Source organism: Pyrgilauda ruficollis, unplaced genomic scaffold (genome assembly GCF_017590135.1).
Source record: "Pyrgilauda ruficollis isolate IOZ18807 unplaced genomic scaffold, ASM1759013v1 scaffold53, whole genome shotgun sequence".
NCBI lineage: Eukaryota > Metazoa > Chordata > Aves > Passeriformes > Passeridae > Pyrgilauda > Pyrgilauda ruficollis.
Window position 1 is genome coordinate 1933408 of NW_024526933.1, and position 24139 is coordinate 1957546.

Below are 24139 nucleotides of genomic sequence, written 5' to 3' on the forward strand. Positions count from 1 at the left end.
ATCTGATGGGAATAAGCCATGAGTCAGCAAAGGCATTTAAGAACTTTAAGGAAATACAGCTTTTAAATTGTCACCAGTGGAATTACTCAAAAGTAAATCTGCAAATATAACTTTGTATTAATATTTAATGGTTTGGTGTACAGTGAAAAGTGTGTTCCTGGTTATGCTGTTCATACCCTTCCTTTAATTCACAGTATATAACTTGGACACTATGAGTCATCCTTATGGAGGTGTCCTCTGCTGTTGTTGAGGTACGGAGATTTGTGATTGCTGAGGCTTCAGCACATTCTTGAGCTAGTTGCATGTAGCTCAGAATCAAGTAAAAAAATACAGGGTTTTTTCTTCCTTTAGACTGTAATGGTAACTTAATCAATGATACTCTGGTACCTCATGGAGGGATTCACATACTTCAGGAGCCTTTTTGAGCTGCATCTGAAGCAGAAAGTTGCACAAGGAGAAACAAGCCAGTGATTTTGTTTGCGGAAGGGACCTGTCACACTCATCCGAGATGTGCAGAAGAGCTATGCTAGGATAACCTTGTGAACTATAAACCTAGGTCTCCAGGTCACTGCCATTATGACTAGTCTTTCTCTTATTATTGTCATATTTTATAATTGTGTTCTGGTTTTGCCATTCTGTATGAATTTATCACCTTTCAATTTTTCTTCTGTTTAAATCTTAGAAAACTTTTTAAGTCAAGAAATTACTGCAGAACTGCATTTATGTATGGCAATATTTGAGGTGCGGTTCCTTTCAATTTAAATATTACTTTACTCACAACTGCAACACCTCTTCCTTTCTTTCCCCCTTGTACATCCTTACAGGTACGTCAGTCAGCATGGCATCCAGAATTGCTCATGGTTAGCTAGTGAATGGAGCTCTGCCCACAGATACCTAAGATGCGATTTGAATTGTTTTAAAAAGCCCATGAAAAGAGCCAGTGCAGAAATACAAGATCTCTTGTGCATCAGGCCTGAGGAATCCCAAAAAATAAATCTCTGTAAGAAGCCTTCAGAGTGTATTCCCATGAAAATGATTACCTGCACTTCTTCTGTTTTGTTTACTTTTTGTTTTGTGTATGTTTCATAAATTATTTTATTATTCAGGTCTTGCATTAGTCTAATGGAGAGTTTACATTTTTGAAAGCCATTTTTATCGGACATGCTTAGCGGAAAAATTACTGATAGAGAAAGCCCAAGATTCTCCTAACAAAAAGTGACATGGGCTCTGATCCTTTGAATAGTTAAGTCCTCTGTTTCACAATCACGGCAAATAACTAAGACTGTTCATACTGGAAAAATTAATTCAGAAATTGGATGTGAGTGCTGTAACTGATAACAATACATATAAGAAAGTTTGAGTTATACTACTAATGAGACTTGTTTCAGCTTGGCAACATGGAACTTGGATGCTCTGCATGCAGTAGTACACACAGGCACAGTGGTGCTGGTTTGTTTGCCTTGGTAGATGCTGGGTGAAGGGATGCTGAAACACAGAGAAGCAAATAGGCTTGTGAGCTGTACAGTAGAAAATAAAGGAAACAGCAGAAAGAGAAATAGAGAGAACTACACCTGAGCCCATGTAGGAGGACTCACAAGAATTTATTTAAAAGGTGCGTTTGAAGTTTGTGTAAAATGACAAGGGGTGTCATTCTGATGGACAAGGGAGGTTTGGCTGTGCCTGCACGCTGAGCATAAGAGCCCAGTGTTCCTACTCAGAGGTGAGGTGATAACTTGCTTTGGGGGATATTTTTTTATGATGTTGATGCTGGCTTTTTGAGTGTTTTTCTACGCAATGTGTGTGTGTCTATGTGTGTGAGTGTGTATGATGGGAAACACGCGAGTGTGTAGTAAGAACTGTGGTTTCAGTGTATGGAATTTGCTACTGGCAAGTTATTTTAGCATTGAGTCCAAGATAAATACCAGTTAGGCTTATGTTTTTTGCATGTGCTTTTTTGTCCTGAAATGTATTAAAAGTCTTCCAAAATGCGGGAAGTTGCACCTTGGATTTCACATTTTCCTTGGGGCTGATATTCCCAGTGCATATTGCTTCATTTTCTGATTCTGCTTTAATTTTTATTGTTTAGCAAAAGGGAACCATAGAAGAAGAGGCTCCAGACAAGTGTTTGTCTTTGGTCTGGGGGCTGGCTTCCCTGACTTTCAATGAAGAATTTTCTTCTGCACTGTTCTAGACACCATGGGAGTCTCTAGATTTTCTTTCCACACTTCTGTTGTTCTGATTTATTTCTCTGGACTACAAATAGGATTAAGCAGAACGGAAGAAAACTGACTTACTGGAAGTGGCCTTGTTAGCTTCCTTAATGTACATGTAATACAAGAAACAGACTTTGAATTGAAGACACTCTACTGTGTCATTTAAAGTTATTTTCTCTCAAGAGTACCTTTCCCTTTCAGGTCTTCTTTGCATGGATACTTGGAATAACACTTAATTTTTTTTCCCACTGAAATTGTGTGTCAGACCCAGAAGTGGGCTGTGACCCAGCTGATGCTTTTTTCCAGTTCCAGAAAACACACATGCCCTTAATAAGCACCATATTATTTTTCACGTGCCATCTGACAGGCTAAGTATGTGAAAAAGCAAAGGCTCTGGAAACCCTCATGAAGAAGCACTGCAGTAGGACTGCTTAGGAAGCCATGGCTAATGGGTCAGCTGGGAATCTGCTTGTTATGCTGGCTTTTCCTGGGGTTTTTTGGCTTTTCTGTGGGAATGTGTGATAAGTGCATCTTGGTGGGTGTTTTTCAATCCCTGAACTCTGGTCATAAAATTATAGAATCGTTAAGGTTGGAAAAGACCTCTAAGATAATCAAGTCCAACCAGTAACCCAGCACTACCATGTTCACCACCATGTCCCAAAGTGCCGCATCTACACACCTTTTGAACACCTCCAGGAGTGGTGATGCCACTACCAATAGAGCATCCAACACCTGACTATCCTGTCCATGAAGAAATTTTTCCTAGTATCCAATCTAAACCTCTCCTGGTGCAACCTGAGGCATTTTTCTTTGGTCCTGTCTTCTGTTACCTGGAGAGCAGGCCACCGCCCTAATTTGCTACAATCTTTCAGGTAGTTAAAAGAGAGTGGTGAGGTCTCCCCTTGCCTTCCTTTACTCCAGGCTAAACAACCTCAGCTCCCTCAGCTGCAACTTACAGGACCTGTGCTCCAGACCCTTGACCAGCTCCATTGCCTTTCTCTGGACACACTCCAGCGCCTCAATGTCTTGTTGAATTGAGGGGCCCAAAACTGAACACAGAATTTGAGGTGTGGACTCACAGTGCTGAATACTGGGGACAGTCACTGCCCTGGTCCTGCTGGTCACACTGTTGCTGATACAGGCCAGGATGCCATTGCCAGCTTGGTGTCCTCTTGGAAATGACTGCGGGCACTTGATCTCCCCTTCCAAATAATTGATGAGGAGTTAAATAGGATCCAACACTGAGCCCTCTGGGGAGCCCCACTAGCAACTGAACATCAACTGGATTTAATTCCAGTAACCACAAATATTTGGGCTCAGCCATTCAGCCAGTTCTGAATCCAGCAAGGGATGCACTCACTCAGGCCATGAGTAACAAGCTGTTCCAGGAGAATGCTGTGGGAAATGGTGTCAAAAGCTTTATTAAAGTCCATGTAGACAACATGCACAGACTTTCCCTCTTCCATTAAGTTGGTCACCTGGTCATAGAAGGTGATCAGATTGGTCAAGCAAGACCTGCCTTTCACAAACCCACACTGGCTGGGTCTGATCCCTGGGTTATCTTGCATGTATTTTCCCATATAATGGCGCTCAGGATGACCTGCTCCAGGAGAATCCCCAAGGTCAGGCTAACAGGTCTGTGGTTCCCTGGATTCTTCTTCTGACCCTTCTTGTGGATAGTGGTATGGGTCATATTCGGTAACTTACAGTCAACTGGATCCATTTATCAGTCGGGACTGCTGGTAAATGATGAAAAGTGCCTCTCTGAGAACTTCCACCAGTGTCCTCAGAACCCTTGGGTAGACCCCAATCAGCCCCATAGACTTGTGTGCATCTAAGAGACATTTCAGGTTGTTGATAATTTCCTCCTGGGTTGTGAGGGCTTATTCTGATCCTGGTCTCCATCTTTCAGCTCAGGGGCTGAGTACCCTGAGGACAACTGTTGTTGCTACTAAAGTCTGAGTCAAAAAAGGCATTAAGTACATCAGCCTCTTTTCCTCATCCTTTGTGTTTCCCTCTGCAACCAGTTAAGAACGGGGATTCTCCTTACATCTGCTCTGTTGCTGATGTATTTGCAGAAGCATTTTTTATTTTCTTTTATGGGATAAACAGATTAGAATCTCACTGGATTTGGCCCTTTTAATTTCCTCACTGCAAAACCTCACAACATCCTTCTAGTTCTCCTGAGTTGTCTGTCCCTTTTTCCAAAGGTCATAAACTTACCTTTTTTCCCTGGATTCCAGCCAAAGCTCTATGTTCAGCCAAACTGGTCTTCCCTGGCTGCTGTCTTTCAGCATATGGGGACAGCCCCTGTGCTCCTGTGCTTTTAGGATTTCCTTCTTCAGCATGTCCAGCGTTCTTGACCTCCTCTGCCTTTCAGAACTGCTGTCCAAGGGAGTCTTTCAGCCTAAACCTCCATCCTCCAGGAGTTCCAGGCACCAGTAGTCCTGTCCCCCCTCCTTATATCTCTGAGAACCAAAAACTCCATAATTTCGTGATCATTGTGCCCAAGATGACCTCTAGTGACCACATCACCCACCAGACCCTCTCTGTTTGCAAATAGCAGGTGCAGGAGCTGCTGTCCTTAGCTGGCTCACACACCAGCTGTCAGAAAGCTCTCTGCCAAAAACCCCAGGAACCTCCTAGACTATGGCATTGTTTGAAGGCAAGACCTTCACAGGGTTAAGTAAAGCACTTGCAGTTCACAGAACTGAGAAAAGTAGTCTTGTTGGCAAACTTGGGTTATATTCTCTTACAAATGTGCTTCAGTTGACATTTTGTCCACTTTGCTATCTTTTTTTTTTTTTTTTAAATTCAATTACTCAAGAAAATCCCCAAATATAAGAGGGGCTAGTGCTGTTCTGTGTTGGAACCCAGGCACAGGGAATGTTTCTCTGTCCTGAGAAGTCCTGGTCCCCAGGAGAGCACTGCTGTTAACCTTCGTCCATGGAGAAAGCTTCCAAGACTTTGGGATGAATTGGAATCTACAAGTGTGAAATAGATAGTAGTATAGTTTATGACAGGGTGAAAAATGTAGAGTTTTGGGTTTTCAGTACGGAGGTAGATAGAAGACAAGATGGAGGATTTTGGGCATTGTCAGATCTCTTTCTTCTTCTTCATCTACTCCATTTTCTTCAGTGTTGGTAGCACAGAGTGATTGGTTAGAGCCACAATGCAGATGTTGTGTGGACAGACAAGTAATTAGTTACTGTTAGAAAGATAGAAATGAAATATATTCTAAGAGTTAATTAGACAAAATAGTTTTAAAAGACCTTGAACCTGTGTGTCTTGTGACTTTTGGTGCCTTCTCTTTGTACGCTAAGTCTGGCATGTATACAGTGTGCTGAACTTTTAATAAGAGAAAAAATAACAAACTGAAGACCAAAAAAACCAAAAGTCCCGTTCATCTCTCAATCCTGTCACAGAACTTCTTAGGGGTCTCCCCATCAGGGATTCCACAGGGGGATTTCCACAGTTCTAGATCCTTTTCTTCTGAAATTCTGCTACAACAAAACCAGCAACAGGGAAGAATGCAATGTATTTTTTTCTTCTGTTTTTCCTACAAGTAGATTATTTTTTTCAAGATCAAATCTGTAATTTTTAGTGTTTTTTTAAAAAATAAAAATAATTTAAAAGGCAAATAGGATTTTGTGATTGGCTATATATAGAGCATAACCTTACTAAGAATACATGGACAATAGATATTATTTAACTTCATAAATTCTGCATGCAAATTAATAGATACGCATCTATGATCAAAGAACCTTTATTATCAAGATAACATCTCAAATATTTGTTTCTATAAAGTTTTGATAACAAAGCACTCTTTAAAAACAAGCAGAGAAGAGCCACAATAAAAAAGACTGACACTGTTTAACTGAAGCAAGTGAAAAGGGAATTCTGCCTTCCTACAAGTCCCTTCTGGCTTTGGTTTATCCCATGGCCCTCTTCAGTATAATACAATTGTATTTAGGCACCAAAAGAGGTTACTAGATTTTCAGAAGTGTTGAGAGCTCAGCTATGGTTTCTCTGTTGGATGGATGCTGGCCCATTTTGTTTCACCCTACAGAGGTAGGAAAGAGCTATCAAAGCTTTTTTCTCTTTTATTTCTTGCTATACTTTGTTCCAAAGGAAGTGGGTTCTGGAAACATTCACCATTGTAAATCATGGCTTAAATTCGATACTTGGTCATCTGTTTAACTGCTGCTTTGTTTTCAGATTTGCACCCAGTGCTGCATCATTGGGAGAAGAGAGAGTGCTGTATTGTCACTTGAAAATATATGAAAATCATAATGGATAGTGTAATCTACAGTAAAACTGCAGTAGTAAATTGTCAAGAAAATACTGATATTAAAGAATCCTTAATGTTTCAAAAGTAAAAGTGGCTACACATTCTATTTATTGTGTTCCATGAATATTTTCCAATTCTTTTATGATTATACCTTACACTATCTGATAAAATCTAAGCCTTTAATCCACTAGAGACACCCCATATTCCAGCAGGCCTTTGATCCAATATGATTGTCTTAAATTGCACTATAGGGTCAGAGCATTTTCACCAGAGCTTTTTGAGCTGTGGCATGTTTCATAAGGGCATCCTTTTATTAAGATCTCTTCTACCACTGTAATGGAAAACATAGATTTGTAATCTGCCCATTTCAGGATATTAAACAAAAATTATGCCATCATTATCAGAGTAGTTACCTCAGTGCTTTCAGAGATTATCTTGTTATCATTACATTTTTCTAAATGGCTTATTGCTTTTTTAGTACAAAAGGATTTTGAGTGGCCCTGAAGTAGAAAATTAATAAACAGACAAATTGTGTAATCCTTTAGACTAATTAATAAATGTGTGACTCTAAGCTTCATACAATTAAATTTTATTTAAATTCTCTCCTGTGTCTTTATCAGGGTTTAAATTCTCTTGTGCATTTCCATGGAAGGAAAGTTCCATGTTTAGTAACTCAGGAGGAGGCATTGAGGAAGGATTTTTTCTTAATTAGTTGAGATGAGATAAGCTGAAGTCAATGTGGAAATACAATATACAGAATTTACTGTGCATGCATACATGCAAAGAATTTAGATCAGGTAGTCTGGTCAGGTATCTACTTCATGATCTTCATACGTGTCTCAAAACATGTTGCTGAAAACAGATGTTCACTGGGTCAGCAGAAACACAGCCACAATACCGGTCTTCTTCAAAAACCCTCTGATAAAAATGGCATGTCTAGGTACATGCTCGTTTAAGCAGTTTGTCGTAGCCTGGGAATAATGATGTACAGCACTCCATGGCATACAAAATTTGAAACTGCATGATGTTTGCAAGTGGCTGATAGAACACATTGCCTCTATGAAATGTGCAACTTTGTATGCTGCTGTGTAGAATCATTTATACACATTCAAGAAGTTTATGCAAAAGCATCTTTGTTAGGTTCTCTCTAATATCTTTACAGTACATGACATCAAATGAAGAGGAAAACTCCTGGAATAAATAAAAGGATACCTGCAATCCTATTAAAGAGAATGCATTGCTTTCCCCATAAAATGCTGCCTCCAATAAGTGTATACTACCTTCAATAACTCATCTTTCTAAAGAATAAAATGTATCCAAATAGTTATTCTGTGAATTGTCAGTAGTGGTTCTGGCATAGCAGTAAAACATTGCAGCTTTGGGTACAGATTAGTTTAATCTTTTGTGGAATCTGAACACTATCATGTGAACATCTACTATGTCAATTGGCTTGACTTCAGATTTGTGAACAGAATTCGGTGTATGTTGCTTACTTGGATCTGCGACTTCTGAGTGTTGCAGCAGTGGTTGTATCTCTTTTATTAAAATACAGAAATTTGTGGTTGTTTCTGGTTCCCAGTGTTCTCTTTTGGACCACCATACTGCTTATATGTGTTCACTTACGTTTTTCACTGGGATATTTACTTGCATTTGCTCCAATTTCCCCCTTCTTTTCATAAGAAAAGAAAGAAAACAGAGACATAAGAAAACAGAGACACTTGAGTTAGGTCTTCTAAACAGGTGTCAGATAATGTAGAAATATAAATGATAAAGTACACAGCCTCAAGATATTTTCTTTTTATTTTGATGCAACGTATTCTATTAAAGAAAAATACCCTTTCTACCCAGATGAGTGATATCTAGGTATCCTCACAAGGAAAAAAGTCTGTTAATATGAAGAAGAGCTAACTCATGGAACAACCCAGCGGAAAAAAAAAATTTCAAAGGTTTGGGAGGCTTTTTGGTTTTTTCCAAGTACTTGTCCACAGGAAGACGAGCTGCATTTTAAAAGCTGGGGCAAACCTTTTCCCAGTATACCCTGAATATCTGATATGGATTTCAGGACTGAAGCTATCCATTTGGTGAGAAATTTTTGTTCAGGATAACATGCAACATGCTGGACAATCAGATACTGCTAAATTCGGTTATACATCTGGGGTGCTGATAACTGTGTTTTGGAATAGTGGTTTTATTATTAATTGCCTGGTTGAAAGACTTAAACCATTTGGTGCTTGGACACATTGGAATCCTTTAAGTAAATAGTTTAGTCTTGGCATCCTTTCACTGTAACTGCTGCAACTTATCCAGTTAATGTTGAAGGGGTGGATGTTTCATCTCGAAGCATATTTAGAAGGACAAAATTTAATTTTATACACACTGTCTCTTACACTAAAAGCACAGATTTTCAAACACTGTATAAAAGTCCATAATTCATGCCCAGCCACAGGCAGGATTTGCAACTATTTCAGCCTAAGTTGGGAAAGCACCTTTTTCTTTGTTGGAGAAGCCTACATTTCTTAGACTGCCTTGAATTCAGGTTAGGAGTCTGACATCACAAGCTGCATTCAAATATTGCTATCAGAATTTGGTGACAGAGAAAGAAAATTTGCATTTAAACAGGTAGTACAGTCATGTACTAAGCATACTCCTATATGAATAACAATATATTAAAATAAAAATAGTCAAGCTATAATTCTGCAAATCTTTATTAAGGGCTTAACTCTCAAAGGATTCCTAAGTTTGTAAAACTAAGCAGACATGTAATTATTTGTAGGATTTGTGCCTTAGGACTTTTCTCTATCCTGTGAAGCTCCATGAAGGTCAAGTCTGGGACATTTAAAAGCCTTGCTGAGGTGTTGAAATATTTTTGAAAGTAGAAGACACTCATATGCCAGTGGAAATAATTTAAAAATAGGATGGAACACCTATCAGGATCTGTATGTGTATCTATGTGTACGGAAGCAAGCAAGTAACTATAGGTGCACTTCAGCAGAAAAAACACAAGATTTTGTAGTGCAATAGGACATCAGCAGGATTCCTGGAATCACCTTTTATTCTATAGTTCTGAGTACCTTAAGAAAATTAGTTTCACTGCTGCAATATAGCTTGTGCAGTAAAACTTTAGAAACTTCCCCATCAACTGATAGGAACCCAACAATGGCTGAGAGGGATGTGTTGATACTTAGTTTTGTCTTATTAGAAGTGGTGAAGTCAAATCCCAAAGCCCTGCTTCTTTCCTTTAAATGTAATCACCCAGGGAGTTAAACTCTGGTGAAATAAAAGTCTGTCATTTGACAAGATCAGGACTGGTTTTATGTACTGATAAAGGTCACAAAACTTCAGGTAGGTCATTTCACTTTGAGAAAAGTCAGTACTGAGGTAAAAACTGCAAATATTAGAGAACTGGCAACATAAAAGGCTTTATCTGTACCTGGACTTGTTTGTATTATCACAGTATAAACACATTATAGGCAGTAAAAAGTAATGTTATATTTACTAAACATACAGAATATCTTTTATTTTTTTTCCACAGCAGCAAGAGCAATTTTTCAATAACAGTGTCTTTACTGTGTTTTGTTTTTTAAAATATGATTATTACAATGATATAAACCCATGTGCAGATGACTGTTCTGAAAGATATCTGACCTAGCAGATACATGAGTTTCAAGATTTATTTTGTAGAGCTTAAATCAACCCATGGTTTATTCTTAACTGTGCCCATCTTCACTTCTGAGCAGGAATAATTCCACTGAATGCTCCTATTCCATTCCAGCAAATCAATTCCAAATGTATTTTCTTGACTTCATCTTTTGCTACTGCACTGTCTCCCCAGAAGATGTTTTAAATTGAACTATTTATTATTTATAGGCTCTTGTTAAAGACTGTAAAACTCTGCCTGTGTTAAATTTTCATTTTGACCTGCTGGCCAGCTGGTATTCTGAATGATCCTGTCTTTGTGCAAACACACTAGATACTTAGGAGAAGATGAAGTACTTATTTCTGGGGGAATAAATGCTCATATCAGAGACTTTGTTTCCTTGGTAGGCAAAAAAGATGCTATATTTGCCAGCAGATGTGGAAGGCTAATCAGATAAACTGATATGAAATTTGCCAGACTGCTACACTTCTATTTTTCACAATAAGGATAATTAAAACTGTATGACTGGAATGCTGAGAGGTGACTTAAATAATTGACTGGTGAATGTTAAGAAGGTGTAAATTCTCCAGAAAAGCCCTGTGCATACCAGCTGAAAATGCAACCCATGAAATAAATCCATCTGCCTACATTTGTTTTAACAGTAATACTGACCTTGGAGCAAGGTATTTCCGAAGGATTTTTAATGACCAGCTGGAGTTAATAGCCTCTGGCTGTACCTCAGGCTTTAAACTCAGCCTAGCAAGCCATTAATTCCTAGGAAATGCTCTGTTCCTTGGTTGTTACTGCCTAACAGCATGACAACCTAGACTGTAAATAGCTCTTAGCAGAGAAAATTATATTCTTAAATGCACATAGTACCTTCCTTCAGAAACAACTCCAAACTATTTAAAAGGTGAGGGTTTTGAAAAAGAAGGTAAGCAGAAATTATTATATTGCTGGGAAAATGGTCTTTCATAACGGACAAGTCTAAGCAGATGCATATTCCCAGTAAGTCTTTGAGAAATTAGACACCCTTAGGGCTGTGTCATTGCTCACTGCTAGTGTTTCTGGCTGTAGGCTAGGGAAGCATCAGCATTACCTTCTTCTACTGCTGGCTACTGGCCAACACAGTCTGAGTTTTGTGGACATTTATAAGTCTTCTGGGGAAATACACTGAATGTCTGCAAACGTCTGTCACCAGAGAACCAGAATGGCAAGGAAGAAAAGAAGTAAGTTGTTTGTGATTAAGTCTTTTTGTGTACAACATCTAATACATCTAAGGCAATAGAGCTTTATCTGCAGTGATTGCTTGGTGCAGGTGAGGAAAATGTGGTTACTGAAAAGGATGAGCCAAACAAAATCATTTTTGATTGCTGCCACGTCTTCAAAAACATCTGCGATGACATTAGTAAGTATGATATTAGAAGTGTGAAGAGTCAGAGTCAGTGACTGATAAACCAGAGGAAGCACCTCTCTGGAAGCCAGATTTTCTAGCTTACTCTGTAACACTAGCGTGGTCAGAGTGGCACATTCAGGCCATTTCCCATTCAAGCACAAGTATTAGTGAGGTGCCAAGGAATTTATTCCTGATGCTGAGAAACTGTAAATTCATGTTGAACAGCATGCACATCACTTGCACTTGCCAAGTACTCTGCCTAGCCTTAAGCGCAGGACCTTAGGTTTCGCCAGGCCATGAGAAAAGGCTGTGCAGAAGGCTTTGCTAGGTATGCAGCTACACTACACAGAAACACAGAGCTTCTAGAACCTGAAATTTATTTGTAACAACTCACTGTTAAACTCGTCTGTTTCAAATTTGTGCATGAGAGGAGACTAATACTACAGATTTGTAACAGTGCTAAATATGATATGATAAATACCTTTTGTCACATGTTGGTTAAGGAATTTTATAATGTGGATATGAATAAAAACCAGTGATGAGCATAAAACCACTAGAGAAATCAACCTCAAAAGAAAAAAAAACCTCAACAGAAAAAACCCTCAGTGGTCTTGTGATAAAGAATAATTTGCAGCATTGATCTTTTAAATTTTATCATCATTTGTAACTGGCCTAGTATGAATTTTGTAGGTCTAACATGGTTACAAGTTCTCTGAACAAGCACTAATACATTTTATTATCATTTAAATAGAGTGCTGCTGAAGCTAGCAAAATGACAGTTAGAGATCTGTTTTTCATTTGTTGTAGACTTTCTGAAAAGACCTCTTGTGCTTTCTCCCTGCTGTTTCTTAATTAGGCTCTCTTTATCCCATGACAAACAGGTATCACACTATTATTCAGACACAGATCATATGTGTTTTCAGTTCCCATTCATGCACTGACACAACTTGGAGCAGCACTAAATCATGTCCATTTCTAATTCTTAGTGGTACAGACCATAACTGAACAGAGTACCTGGAAAAGTATGAATCATCAGGATGTCAGCAGCACAAGGGCAGCTCTGACAAAAGATGCACAAGGTCTTGCTGATGGAGTTTTTGCTCCCCCCTCCTTACACCTTGAGAAAAAAACCTAGACAGGGTCAAGCTCCCTATCTTCTCATCCTTTTGGCCATCTGTTCCCATGTACAGCTTGGCTCTCACCCTGTGGCGTAGAGAAGGAATTTTGAGAGGTAGTAAGTAATGCCACAGGCCCCACATAGGTTTTGCATATTGAGGACACTGGAAACACTGAAAAAAGGTAATGTCTCCCTAACTAATTTAGTTACTTGTTTTACATGTTGCATTTCACATGTTGTAATGTATAGCCACATATGATCATGTTTAGAACATTTCACTGCTGTATCCCACATCACAGAATCATAGAATAAGCTGAGTTGGAAGGGACCCACAAGGATCACTGAGTCCAAAACTTGGCCTTACACAGAACCATCCCCGAGTCACACCATGTGCCTGAGAACATTGTCCTAATGCTTTAGAACACTGCCAGGCTGGTGCTGTGACCACTTCCCTGGGAATCCTGTTCTAGTGCCCAACCATCCTCTATCCTGCACTGATCACACTCGTAGGGCCGTTCTCCAGTGTGGGTCCTCTGGTGCCTGATCAGGCTGGAGCTCCTCCTGAAGCTCTTCCCACACTCCACACACGTGTGGGGCTTCTCCCTATCATGGAGCTGCTCATGGACCACCAGCTCCGAGCTCTGGCTCGATCTCCAGCCGCCTTCCCAGCCCAGGCTGGGTCTTTCCCCCTCAGATCCCCGTGATCTGCATTTGCAGCCCCTCCTCGTCCAGGATCTCTAATGTTCTACCTAAACACCCCCTGGCACATCTTCAGGCCATTACCTGGGGTTCTGTCACTGGGCACCACAGAGGCGAGAGCAGTGCCTGTCCCTTCACTTCGCCTCATGAGGAAGCTGTAACTGCAGTGAGGTCTGTCTTCAGTCTCCTCTTCATGCTGAGCAGACCAAGTGATCTCAGCCACCCACACAGATTCCCCCAAAGGCCCTTCACCATCCCTATGACCCTCCTCTACAAGCTCTCTAACAGCTTAATGTCTTTCCTATATTGTGGTGTCCAAACCCAGTAAATTACACTAAGAAACCACACAGAAGGCTTTTTGCATTCTAGGTACTTGCCCAGTGTCACTTAAAGTTTCCTTCTCAGTTACTAAAGTTACTGATGCTTTAATTTTTTTTCTTTACATTATGGCCTTATAGTATTTAGTTAATACTTGGAAAAGGCAAGGATTTATGACTTCCTAGAAGCCACAAACCCAAATAATAAAGATTCAGAGCAGCCAGGCTTCTTTAGTCCTATCATTTGAGTGTATTTTTTTTATTTATAATAATTATTATACTTGCTTTTTAAATCATATTCCTTAGTCCCCATTTCTACAACATTTTACAATGCCAGTATCATGTTGCTCATTTACTAGATGGAGAAAAACAGCCACTTGGAGGAAGGGAATTTAGCTACATATCATGTTTGATATCATGTTATTTTATGACAAAAACTATTTTGTGAGATCAAATATGAAAGAACCTCTAATGGTATTGTAGCTGCCATCAGAGACTTTTTATGTTCTATGAAATGAAAGAAATACGTAAAGGTAAGGAAATACATAGTTAAATCTCAGGCTTGAGCTAAAGCTCTTAAGCAAACTTCAGGGCACACCTCTGAGAGATAACATGGAAAACAAGGAATGTGACATTGTGAGTACAAGAGAAACAGGGGGATGCAACAATTTCCAAAATTAATAAAATCTTTTATGGAGCAACAAGCTCTATGCCTTAAACTCAGGATTGCATGAACAGTCTTATGAGCTTTTGGGCTCCTACTTTGTGATTTTTAATACATTAAAATTTATTTTATAGGTGACAATAACTTCGCACTGTGACATTCAGATATGGATTAATTCAACACTATTTTAAAAATGTATTTATTTGTAGTCTACAGATACATACTCTCAGTCTTTTCATCAACATAATACAATATTTATTTTGCTATTTCATTTAGCATGATGCATTTGCATATATACCTTTCATTTATAGAGGCATTTGAAAAAAATGTTTTCCAACCAGGCTTTATGTGGTCTGTACAAAGATGCATAAAGCTCTTTGAACAGTATGAATTATATTAATGTAAATGATTATCAGTTGTGAATAAGATTCAGTGTATTAGATTATAGATCATTTAAAGGTGACCCAATGTAAATATTCAGTTAATGACATAAGAAATTAAGGGAACAAAGGAGCGCTGTATTAATGAGAGAATGATGGAAAACAAACTGGTATTTCATCGGAGATGTCACAAGGAAGGGATTAAATCTGAAGATAAACAAGGTTAAAGAAAGGTTAATACCAATAAAGGAAGAATGATTGCTAAAATAACTGAAAGGATATTTATGAAAGAGTGCATTCCACAGACTTGCAAATACGAGTACTGCAGGCAAAGGAGTGTGGATGACAAACTGTTTAAAGAAGGAGTGAAGGCAATGGAATACTAGAATTATACTTCCTTTGGGAGGTCAAAGAAGCATTGCAGTGTCTAACAGGCTACATGAAGGAACGAGAAATACAAGGTTCTCAGTAATGTATAGAGACTGTGGGGGGAAAATTTGCAATCCACAAACTGATGTTCTTATTTTCTGTCATAGAGCTGTTTCAGCCACTTTTTGATTAACACTGGAATGATTCTACAGAATTCTCTATACTATTTTGGTAGCTACTTTAGGCAAGCTACTCAATAGTGGAGACCTTTTCCATTCTGAAGGGATCCCAACTGAGGGATTTTTTTTTTTTTCCATGAGGCAGTGGTCTGCGATACTGAAACCATGTAATTTGTAAAGGCTTAAAGGCTACGGTCGTAGACTGGCCTATGCTGCTGTGAACAAATGATCATATACAACATTCAGCAAACACAGAAAAATGCAGACCATAAAGATGAGTTTTTCAAACTGGTTAGCTAACAATGCCTGAATGAGATCGGTTTAAAACCAAAAAGAAGTATCTTCTCACTGTCTCTCCATTCAACCCTCTTTTCCTATGTTCTATGGCTTTTTTTTTTTTTTTAATAGCAAAGTCATCACTAGGAGTACTATGATGGAAGTCCATGTATTGAGTAAATATTGGTAATTTCTTCACTTTCATCTGATGTATAACATTTTTGTTTACATGTGGGATTTGGTTTACATGTTGGTTTTGATGGAGACATAGGCTTGGAAAAGCTTATAGATGAAGAAACAGTCTCTCATTTCAAGGAAAACTATGTTAGTATGTCAACTCTGCTTCCATTTTTAACAAAAGCATTTAATCCATACAATAAAAGGCTTTTGTTTCCTCCTTTTATTCTTACACTTGTCTTATATTCCATGGACAATGACTGTCTTGATGCATTTTTAGTACATTTCTAGTATATTTAGTAAATTTCTGTATTTAATAGAATTAGAACTTAAAAGCCGTTTTGCTTGCAGTGTTTTACAGTGTTTTGAGCTTGTTTGGAATTTCAGTAGTGACCAGCTCTCTCATACTTTTAAACTGTGAAAAAAAATGAATTTATTGAGATTTACTTGCTTAATTTGAAAATATCATCTGTAATAATCAGGTTTGCAAAGGAAAAAGCTAAAGACTTTCAGTGTGCGATATCTTTGAGTTCACTGATTTACTTTATGATAGTAACTTTATTTTGTAAGATTTAATGCCTCATAACTTATAATGAATTGGAATAATAATGGCATTCATGAAAGAATATGAAATTTTGTAGCTGCATACCAATTCTCAACAGGCAGTTTCCCATATCTCCAACCTTCTGAAAATTGGTTCAGGTATGATCTTTATCACATTTTGCTGACTTTTTATTATGGTTCCTGCTTGCTGCCAGCAAAAACAGCATTTCCCCTTTTATCATCTTAAATTTTGGTTAAACCTCACAGGTTCTAGAATGTGTAAATACCTCTTTTAGTTATGGAGAATATTTTATATAAAGCAGGAAGGAATATAGTCACACACATGAAACTGAAATGCTCACTGGAATATTCCATACTGTTAATAGTTGTCAGTAAGAGAACAGGTCAAGGCAAAGTCACTAACTTTCCATCCTGTAGCAAATATTTCATGCATCTTCTGTATATGTTACAGCAACTTTTTATAATATCAATAGGGAATACCACAGAAATTACTAAGTGCTCTGCTTCAATGTACTGTGCTTGATTCTGTGGAACAAACTTTGGAAATGCTCTCCAGTATTCAAGGGTTCAGCAGAACACAATAGGAGGAGGAAATCATGAAAGATTTATTTTTTATTTTTATTGTCTCAGTGTCTTGGGAATAACTGATGTAACTCATGCTTTCTTTCTACGGCACCTGCTGTGAGTACAGACAGGTACAGGAAAAGGATTTATTTTCAGGATTATTTTCCACAAGAAAATTTATAAACTACAGATAGAAACATAATCACCGACCTAAACAGTTCATCTTCTCTAATAATATTTTGGAAAGATATATAATAAGATGAATTATGAAAATCTTGACTGTGCCAAGATTAGCCAAGTGATTGATACATGGTACAATTTCCAAATTTTATTTTTGTGACCATGTTTTATACCAGTCTGAGAAATAACAGGCCTGCCTTAACAGAAGGTAGGGGAGCTCCAAGGAGAACTCCTCAGGTCTGGTTTAAAGAACATTTAACAGCACTGGTCAATTCTAGGCCAATTTTTTTTAATCCTTCAGCAGGATCTGAAGACTTAATAGTGTTTGCATTAAGAAGAAACCAACCATATTCATCCATCACTTGGGATACAGAACACAGAAAATGTTCTTTTCCTGCTCGGGAGTAAGTAAACATCCCCAGGATGTCAAGTCAACAGGAACTAAATTCCAAATCAACAAAAAAAAAGAAGGAGAGATTAAATTATTCCAGTGTGAACATAAAGACTGTGTGGCATGCACTGTTTACAAAGTTCACCAATAGGATTTGCAGACTCTGATGCCTCCAAGAAGCAACTCCCTTCTCCTTACTGAAGACAACTTCTTTAATGGAAAAGCACAAGCAACCACAAAATTATACTGCAAATCAAATGGGAGATATGGGAGAAAATGAACACCTGGAACTCATGGAAGTCAACATGCCTAACTATTCGGCTAACAGCTGCCCAAAATACAGTATTTTAGTGGATAAATTTTCAAATATATAATCAGTACCTAAAAATACCACATCTGGCTATTCAGAAATTCCCTACTGTGGCTAGCAAACATCAATACACTAAAATGTATTGGTGCTTGTTACACACTGTGGTCTTCCCTGGGAATCTCTTGAATATGATTTATGCTTTGCTTGCCACTGCGGTGGTCATGTAGTTCCCATCCTATCTGTAAAGGACAACAGTATGGCTGCAGCATTTACCATAGGTCCTTGTTATCTTTGTTATCTCTGTACCCACCATTCTGAGCTAGCCACAGATCTAGATGAAGGTATATTCTTAGCTAAGGGGTCTGGGGACATTTTGCTTGGTACTTGCCTGTTGCTTACAGCAGTATGTCCTCTGTAGCTAATTGTTATGATGTGCGTAAAATATATTATGTATGTGGTAGTCACGTGCATTAATAATTATATTTACCCTGCACCTTTGTGCGCCTCACCTGCAGTTCATCCCATCAGTCCACCTCCCCCAGCATTTATGCTAACATTCCAAACTTCTGAAAAGCTTAAAACAGCTGGGACTTTTCCTTTTTTTTTTTTTTTTTTAAATTTATTTTCCCCTCTCTTCCTTTTTCCCTCTCAAACTTGACAAATATATATTTCTTTCTCTTCCCCTAACAGAGGACTTTTTTTCTACCAAATTAATACTGGCCAAAAGATCAAATGTAGATATTTTACTCTGAACCGAAGCATAGTATCTGCTGTGTCTCATCAAAGTGCAAGACTTATTGAGGGGCTTTGGCAACATACCTTGGGCAAGAGGAGATTGCGAGGGTTCTCAGAGAGCAGCCAGGAATTTTCTGGTATGTGGAACATCCTTTCTGAAATATTCAGGGTTTGAAGTAATGGAATTTTTATTTGTAGCAGTACTATTTCTGGTGACTTTATAGTTTCAAATATTATTTGTAGGTGTCAGAGATTTACTATTAGTAATTCTCTAAGGCAGCTGTATTAGCTCTATATGTAGTAGTATCTGTTATTAAAGATCAAGGTTAAAGAAATAGTCCCTATGACATTTTTTTAACCTCAAATGTTTTGCATTTATTAAAAGTGGGAGTGGAAACCTCCATACAGACTGTCTGAAGTAACATAACATTTGTACTGGCATTCACTTGATTTGTAATATTTCATTATTCGTATCATTGCCACTTATTTTTTGACTATTTAAAATGAGGGTCCTTTGTAGGTAATATCACCAAGAGTTCTTTCCACCTACTGGAGTTTATTCATATTAGTAATTTACTTTCATATTTGTTTTTTGTTTGCTCATATTTTTTACATATTTATCTATTATACCCTTTCCCATTACTTCCTTAAATGCTCTAGTTTGGCTATTTTTTAAATTCTGGGGTTTATTTTTTACAGCTCCTATATATTTTTAGCCATATGTTCAGGTGTGCATGAGAACTTTTTGTGCGGTTGGCTTGCTGAGAAGCAACAAAATTGTGTAAGTTGATGGTGTATGCATCAAGCTGATTAACAAAGGCAGCTTTTTGCTACTCTGACTACGGGACAGAAATAAACTTTGGACAATTCTGGAATATGTTCAATCAGGAACAAGAAAAATGATTTTATCAAACTTCTTCCACTCAAGCTTCTTCCAGTGTACCAGGCCCATAAAAAGTGTCATGAATGAAACAACTAATAATGCTGCCATTTAAGAAAGCATTAACACAATTCATGGTAGAAAACATATACAAATTCTTCCATGTTTTCACTTGACAAAAAATAGGAGTAGAATGATTAAAAGAGTTGCATGAGTTATGAACTGGACTCACTGTGTGAATATGGGCATTACATACAAAGCTCCAAGTTGTGGTCTGCAAATGTGTTGGACGTATGGGAAATATACCTGACAGTTTGTCTTGATGGATTGCCTGATGACCAGTTGCTGTTTCCCAAGAAAGAACTTTGAAATTTTTACAAACAAGCCTTTAATTCATCAGGTGTTTCTGATTTGATAGGATGAAATGGAAAAAGTAATTCAAGTAATGCATGGGAATTTCACTATATGGATAGGCTGAATTTGCTTTTGTACTGATAGGGATGTCTCATTTTATAGAAAATTGAAAGCAGTGGTGATCAAGAGGCAACCTCTAAAAAAAAAAAAAAAAAGAATAATGCAAGAATGAATGCAAAAATATGAAAGCTGAATGGGAGTAAGGAGTTTGAACATCAGCTGGTCTTATAAAATTGAGAAAAGAAAAATAGCAACTTTAACTTCAGGTGCCGTGGTTGTCATATATTCAAGCAAACTTTAAATCTTGAATACAAGTCTAATACAAACTAGCCTATAATTCAGACTAATGATGTCATTGCAATTTAATTTAAAATCCACATGAAAACTAGGCTAAAGACAGAGAGCATTTTGCCTTAGTAACTTTGTTCTTTCTTTTCTCTGTTTTGTTTTTCCACAGGTAAGAATCAGTGCTTGACTATCCAGTTTCTTCATGGAAGAAATAAGGACAAGGAGATGTAAGAATATATATTTGGAGGAAGATGCAAGGAAACAGAAAATTCTGTGTGCTGATGGCTTCTCAAAAAAAAAAAAAAAAGTGTGGAAATATAGTAGCAACTTCCCACCAGCTCTATATTTCAAATAGTGAACAAGAAAGTAAAAGCAGGCAGGAGTGAAAGAACTACCAGGGTAAACAGGAGAAGGAGCTGAGTAGATAAGCTGAAGAGGAAGAATGAGAGCAAGAGAATTAAGTACGACTGTGTAAGTAGGCTAGAGAGTAATGAGCAAAAATGAACCAAGTAGTCAGGTTGTGTAGCATTGGTATTTTCAGCAGGACTGCTCTGAGGATCAGCGTCAGAGCACAGGTCTTGGTAGTTTTATTACTAATGCTTTATAACAAACTGAGGGACAGTAGGGTTCACCCTGTCTATATTTCTCATTTTGGCACCAACAAAAATTTCAGTAAACCACATATTTATTTCCAACCCTAAGTTTATTCAAAACAATATTTCTTATTTACTGTATGTCTGTACTCATACTGATAACATTTTGTTCACAGGGATACAAGGACCTTCTATGTTCAGAGAACTGAAAAGAAGCAAAAGTTTAACGTTTTGCACTTAGTCTTACCAAAAGTGGCAGAGCTGAGGGGTTTTATTCATTCATGGTCAAAGGACAAAGACTGTGGGCAGGCACCTTGGCCTGGCCACGGCCAGAATTCAGTGTACGGCGGCTGAGAAGACACAACCCACACTGGAGCCGCCGTGTCCCTGTCACTTTGCTTTCCCTGTGGAGCCGCTCCTGAGCTGCACATGCAGGGTCAGACTGCCTTTGCCCATGTCCCTGGTTTTCAGTGTGTGTTTCAGACTGCCTTTGCCCATGTCACTGGTTTTCAGTGTGTGTTTCAGACTGCCTTTGCCCATGTCACTGGTTTTCAGTGTGTGTTTCAGACTGCCTTTGCCCATGTCACTGGTTTTCAGTGTGTGTTTCAGTGTGCCCGGTGAGTTTTCAGTGTGCGGGCAACAGAGGCGCCTCAGTTTCGCTAGGGACCCCTGGGAGTGAACAGGCCCCGAAGACCGACAGGGTTTCTGCCACAGCTCTGCCTCTTATGTCCCGTGTTTGGGTCAGGACGCCAAGCGTGTGTGGCTGGGGCAGGCTGAATCACAGATTCAGAATCAAAGAACCACGGAGTATCCTGAGTTGGAAGGGACCCACAAGGACCATGGAAATCCAACTCCTGGCCCTGCGCAGGACATCCGCAAGAGTAAAACCATGTGCTTAAGAGCCTTATCCAAACAATTCTTTAACTCAGACAGGGTTAGTACCGGGAGGCCAGTTCCACTGCCAGCGACCCTCTAAGAGCCTCCTCCAAAACCCCAGCCCAAACCCGCAGACGCGCGCTGCCCCGGGGCACCAGGGGACCGGCGGCCCCGCCCCGCCCCTCGGCGCAGGCGCGGCCCGGGGCGGCGGGGCAGCGCGCGCGAAAACTCCAATGGTGCGGGGCGGCGGGCGCGGTAAGCGGCGGGGAGGGAGGGAGGGGCGGGACGGAGCGGAGCGGGCGCGGGGAGCTCCGGCGAGACCTGCCCAGCCGCTGAAGGGAGCGGCGGCTTCTCGCCCGTCCTGCCCCCGCTGTCTGCGCCGCGGTGGTCGCGGGCCGGGGGCTGTCGTGGCGGGAAGGGGATGCGCTAGTGCGGATCGTCCGCCGGCCTCCCCTTCCACCCTCCGCGGGAGCTGGCGGGGACGAGCCCGCCGGGGAAGGGATGACATGGGCAGCGAGGCGTCGGGCAGGCCCTCCCTGAGGCTTTGAGGTCGGCAGGGGAAGGTGGCCGTGGCGGTGGGGCCGGGCCTGCGCTGCGTGCCGAGCGCTGTGCGTGCCTCGCTCCTGCGGTCGGTGTGTTGTCCGTGCCAGCGTGCCCGGCCAGCCTGGCCTTCAGCCCTCCCAGGGATGAGGCATCCCCGCTTTCTCTGGGCAGCCTGTGCCAGTGCCTCACCACCCTCTGGGTGAAAAGTTTCTTCCTAACATTTAGCTAAACTTTGTCTAAGGCCATTCCCCTTTGTCCTGTCACTTCATGCCCCTGTAAAAAATCCATGTCCAGCCTTCTTGTACTCCCCGTGTGGGTACTGTCTGGTTCTGGAAACATGTGCAAAGAGAGACATCAACATCTGTGCTGTCTGCGTCTTGCTATTCCCCCTCCTTGGGAGGAAACAGAGTGACAAAAGGTCATTTTGTGATATATGCGCAAGACCGGTGCAACAGTAATATGCGGCTACCTTCCTAAATGGTTGGTAGAGGGAGGGGGTTTGTTTCTGATTCAGCAGACTTTGGCGGCCTTTGTCCTGTGCAATCTGACGCAGACATCTGCTGTGGTGGAGGAACTCCACTAGAGCAGGCTTTTAGGAAATACTGTCAGAAAATGTAGCTGGCCTTTTATTTAAACTAAAGATTAGGGAAGACAGATGTCCCATAAGTGCTAGGAGAAGTTGACATTTTAAGTTTTGGGTTTGGTTCACAAATGTAGGTAATTAAATTTCCACTCCTCTCAAAAATTTTCTGAATGACCATTTTTCATGTGGGAGGATAACTAAAACAACTGAAATGGCATAATGCTCTCTCCCTCAGAGTGAAGAATCCTTCAGGTAAAAGTACTATGATATAACAACCTAGTGATGGGCTTTTGAAAACTAGGAGAACCTTCAGAATTTGGGATTTTTTTCTGATATGTAATTAAAGGATCTGAAGCTGTCCCCCATCTCTTTTGTGAAAAGAAAGCTTTATTGTCTGCGCCCAATAAATTAATTCAGTTTATGTTCTGAGTTACATGCGTTACTTGCTCCATTATTTGGGTTTATGCTCATTTCGCCTTCTTAGCTCAAGACTGAAAAGTTGTGTCGTAAGAATTGATCACCCTATTTGAAGCAGGGGTGGAGACGCTGCGGAAGGCCCAGGGCGAGGCGCTCCCAAATCCATGGAAGCCTGTTGGGTTCGGCGCTGCCGGGAGAGCCTCGGGCGCGTTCGGCGCGGCGGGGCCCGTGCTCACTGCTGCCGCCTCCTGGGCGGCGGTGGCGCTGCGGGGCTGGGCCCCTCCGCCGGGGCCTGACTCCCGGGAGCGTGGCACTGGGAAAACCCGGGTCGGAAACACATCCCGGAGGTTATCTTCTCGCTTACAAGCATGGATCCAGTTTTGGGAATAACTTCTGTGCTTTTTGTCTTTGTATTCTCAGGAAGTGAGATGTGTGTGATTCTTTGGCTATTAAGGATTGAACATGGTAATTTTAACCAAGTTTGAAAGCAGGATAAAGGTTTTATGGTGATTCTATTTTATATATATATATATATTCTAACATTTGAAGGGAAGGTCAAAGAGAAAGACTCCTGTTCCCCATGTTGTTGGCTAGGAGTCCTCCAGGACTGGATAACCGCCCTTACAAAGACAGGCAAAGAAATTTGGGACTGTTCAGCTTGAAGAACAGAAAGCTGTGTTGGGAGCTCATAGCCATCTTCCAGTATCTGAAGAAGGCCTACAGGGAAGCTGGAGAGGGATTCTTCATTAGGAACTGTAGTGATAAGGCAAGGGGCAATGGGTTCAAACGGAAAGAGGGGAACTTTGGCTTGTGTACTAGGAAGAAATTCTTTCCTGTGAGGGTGGTGAGACACTGGAAAAGGCTGCCCAGGGAGGTTCTGGGTGCCCCATCCCTGGCAGCGTTCTAGGCCAGGCTGCGTAAGTCCTTGAGCAACCTGGTGTAGTGGGCGATGTCTCTGCCTGTGACAGGGAGGGGTGGGACTGGATGATCTGTAGCGTCCATTCCGCCTCCTTAACATTGTGGGATTCTGCGGTTCCATCTGGTCAGCACATGCATATGGACCAGCGGAGTGAGTGCCCCTGAAAT

The 24139-nt window shown here is 40.2% G+C and overlaps 1 protein-coding gene across 1 annotated transcript in view; it reads left to right on the forward strand.

The window, feature by feature from the left end:
* Positions 1-21736: 21736 nt before the first annotated feature.
* Positions 21737-24139, forward strand: part of FANCC (FA complementation group C) — a 76727-nt gene continuing 74324 nt past the window's right edge. Inside the window, exon 1 of the mRNA XM_041480747.1 lies at positions 21737-21765. The gene's annotated coding sequence lies outside the window, so the exon portion shown is untranslated. The remainder of the gene's footprint in view (positions 21766-24139) is intronic.